Source organism: Triticum aestivum, chromosome 7D, assembly GCF_018294505.1.
Source record: "Triticum aestivum cultivar Chinese Spring chromosome 7D, IWGSC CS RefSeq v2.1, whole genome shotgun sequence".
NCBI lineage: Eukaryota > Viridiplantae > Streptophyta > Magnoliopsida > Poales > Poaceae > Triticum > Triticum aestivum.
Window position 1 is genome coordinate 14841387 of NC_057814.1, and position 3999 is coordinate 14845385.

The following is a 3999-nucleotide window of genomic DNA, read 5'->3' on the forward strand; positions in this document are numbered from 1 at the left end:
AGTCGGGTACGGTGTTCAGTTTGTAATGTAGTTGGCGTGGCCCATCGAAGTTGTGCATTTGGGATTTAAACACATCATACACCATCGTACCCATACAAATTTTCAGGCCGCATGGAGTGTATACGAGGTCTTCTGATCGACCACGTCTCCCTTGTGCGGTTTTTTGTCACAACACGGATATCTGTGGGCTCCCCGAGTGTATATATATCATCCCTTTGACCGATAATGAGGGGTATGTGTTGGCCATGAATGGATTCCTCCTAGTTCGTTTTAGGGCCGGTCACCGTCAAATGTCTGTCAACCAAAGCTCGAGCTCATGCGTTGTCAGGATTCCCTCCCAGATGCTCGGATTGCTGGGTTCGACCTACATCAAACCCTGCGTACGTATCTCGTCCTTAACTACCTTGCCTTCATGGTTGTTGTCTGTATCGAGAGGTAGGCACCACATCTAAATTGTACATTATTCTATATTGAAAACACACATCACCCCTTCCCAACGTACATCATTTTGGGCCGCATGCAAGAGGTGCTGGTTTTGTGGTCCCTCTCGTGCGATTTTTATAATGGTTCAATCTATTGGCCCAAGGGGTTTATCGACAACAGCAACTGTCATTTGACCAAACGAAAGATTCATTGGTCCGTCTTATGGTAGGTCATCGCGACATGCATGTATGACCAAAGTATCGATCATTACGTGCATCCGCCCCGCTGACACGAAGTGGGAGGTGGTGGGCCAAGCATCCTAGCTAGGTACGACATTATGTCATTATATATATTCTAGCAAGGTGGTTGTTAGGGTGCTTTCGGGTTTGCGAGGCAGGTGCCACCAAAGTTATGCATTGTGTATTTAAAGTTTTAAACATCCCCAACATTCGTACATATATTTTGCCACGTCCAGGTGGTTCTTGACTTCTGGCCCCTCTCATCGATCTTCAACGATGCGCCCAAACGTGGGCCTTGGGGGTCAAAGTTGTGCATTGGAATTTTGAACATCATAGACCACCCTTTTCACTCATATATATTTGGGCAACATGCTGGTGTGGCTGTCTTTTGACCCTCTCTAACGTTATTTTTTGCTGCAAAGACTCTGATGACCCTCAATGGACAAGGGGTATAATATCTTAACCGTGTGCGATACAAGTGCGATATGAATCACCACGACCACGCAAGCGTGAGCAAATTAAGGTGGAGGTACTGGCTCAACCGTGCGCGATGCAAGTGCGTTGAAATCACCACGACTGCGCAAGCGCGATAAAAGTAAGGTGGAGGTGCTGGCTCAACCGTGTGCGATGCAAGTGCGCTGAAATCTCCACGACCGCGCAAGCGCGAGCAAAGGGTGGAGGTACTGGCTCAACCGTGTGCGATGCAATTACGCTGAAATCACCACGACCGCGCAAGCGTGAGCAAAGGGTGGAGGTACTGGCTTAACCGTGTGCAATTCAAGTGCGCTATAAAACCACCACCTATGCAAGCTAAAGGCGGGTAAGTTTATTTGGAAATTATGACCGTGTGCGATAGACCAACTAGCTAGAAATATAAAAAACAAACTACTTGCCTTAAGCGTTGCAAAAATCGGCGGATCCGCGCCACTTTTCATTATTATCATACACGCATATTGTTATTGGACCGTGCTCGATCTTGGGCACTCCCGCCCCGCATCAATCCCTTTGCCCAAATTTTAGTAGCCGCCGTACTTCAACCGTCGCCCACACTCCTCCAGCACTGTCTTTATAGTAAAATTGCAGTAGGCGAGGCATTTGAACCGTCGCCCTCCCTCGTCCACCACCATCTCCACCCACCATTACTAAAATTTCCAGTAGCCGCGGCGTATCCTCAAACACCACCCCCCTCCACAGTCCCCCACCCGCCCCCTCGCCTTAGTTTTTAGATGAGGCCTGCGGTGTCCCTCTCCACCAGATCCACATCCCCTGCTCCAGCATGTCGCAGCCTAAGCTCGACCACGTATCCCGGGGACCCCGACGAGCGTTCGGCCAAGAAGAGGTTTATCATGGCCTCTCTGGCGGACGTTGCTGAGGTGGCCGCCGTTCACCCCGACCTGTCGATCCCGGAGCAACATGTCGCCGCGGAAGCCGGCGAAGACATGGACTTCGTTGCCATGCCGAAGGCTTCATGCCAGCGGGCTAGCATATTACTGTATCTAGGGAAAGCTGGCTACGACATCAAGCTTGTCCACACCGGCGACTTCACGCGGGCCATGTCACAGGTTAAGTGGTCCATCCCCAAGCCCTCTGGTTCAACTGCCGTTGATCTCTTCAATGGCCCTGCTGCTGATCTCCTCCGCCAAGCGGTCAAGGATTTGCGACCTTTATACGCCATCGAGCCCATTTTGTCACTTCTGTAGGACACGTTCTGCGGCAGCGGCTTGGGATCCTCAATTGCCAAGTCAGATCTCATGGACCACGACCACGACCATGAGGAGGGCACCCAGAAAGGTTCTTCCAAGGTGAAACAACCCATCTGTGACATCAGAGAGCACACCATGGGTCTGTGCTGTTCCAACTGGAAGGATCCCGTCCATGAAATGTGAGGCAACATTCTATCAGCAAACCTTACCTTTTTCTAGCTTGACAACCCGTACCCTTTGTTGTAGTAGCATTTGTCGTGTGGTGCTTTAACTGTACCATGTTTAATTATTTTAGTTATGCAAAAATGCATTGTTCAATAGGTCTATGTGATGTTTAAGTATGAATTGACCACTTTAGTTTCACGAATGGCTATATTTGGTTGTTTATAGTGAGTAGATGCCTTGTTTATCTGTATTTGGTTGTTAGGTTGGTTGGAGTGAGCATTTTTTCAGTTATCGAGCAGATGCCTTGTTTATCTGTAATTGGTTCTAAGTTTGGTTGCAGTGAGTATTTGTCCAGTTATCAAGGAGATGCCTTGTTTATTTGTATTTGGTTGTTAGGCTGGTTGGAGTGAGCATTTTTTTCAATTATCGAGCAGATGCCTTGTTTATCTGTATTTGGTTCTTAGTTTGGTTGCAGTGAGTATTTGCCCAATTATCGATCAGATGCCTTGTTTATCTGTATTTGGTTGTTAGGTTGCTTTTTTTAGCATTTGTCCAGTTATCAAGCAGATGCCTTGTTTATCTATATTTGGTTGTTAGGTTGCTTTTTTAGCATTTGTCCAGTTATCAAGCAGATGCCTTGTTCATCTTTATCTGCTTGTTAGGCTGGTTGCAGTGAGCGTTTGTCCAGTTTTCAAGCATATGCCTTGTTTATCTGTATTTGCTTGTTAGGTTGGTTGCAGTGAGACTCTGTCCAGTTTTCAATGGCTATATTTGGTTGATATACTGGTCATTTATGCCCTATTTATTTCAGTCATTCACAATGTGTTGTTCATTATGTGCAAGTCGGAACTGTGCCGCTTGACTACATCAATACCAGTTTGAACGGCTATATTTGGTTCCAGTTATTCCTGGTGTAGTTAAGACACACTACAGGAAACAACTACTTTGCCGTCTGCCATGGCGGACGGCAAAGGCTCGAAAGGCGGACGGCAAAGACCTTTGCCGTCAGCCGCGGACGGCAAAAGGCTCCGGCAAAGAAGGCTATGGTAAACAGCTGCTTTGCCGTCTGCTTCCTGGCGGCGGACGGCAAAGGCTCTTTGCCGTCCGCGGCGGACGGCAAAGAGGGCGGACGGCAATAATTGCGCTGTCAGTCCGTTAAGTGGCTAACGGCAGACCTTTGCCGTCCGCCGCAGACGGCAAAGAGCCTTTGGTCTTTGCCGTCCGCCTTATGATGTCATCTACACGTCACTAGATGGCAGGTTCTTTGCCGTCTGCCACTGATGGCAAAGTGCAGGTTCTTTGCCGTCTGCCACGGACGGCAAAGTCTTTGCCGTCTGCCACTGTAGGCAAACTGACCAAATGGGTCAGCTCCCAGGAAGCACAGTTGGCTGCCACGTGGCTTCTTTGCCGTCTGCGGCAGACGGCAGAGGCTCTTTGCCTTCGGTGGCAGACGGCAAAGAGCCTGCATA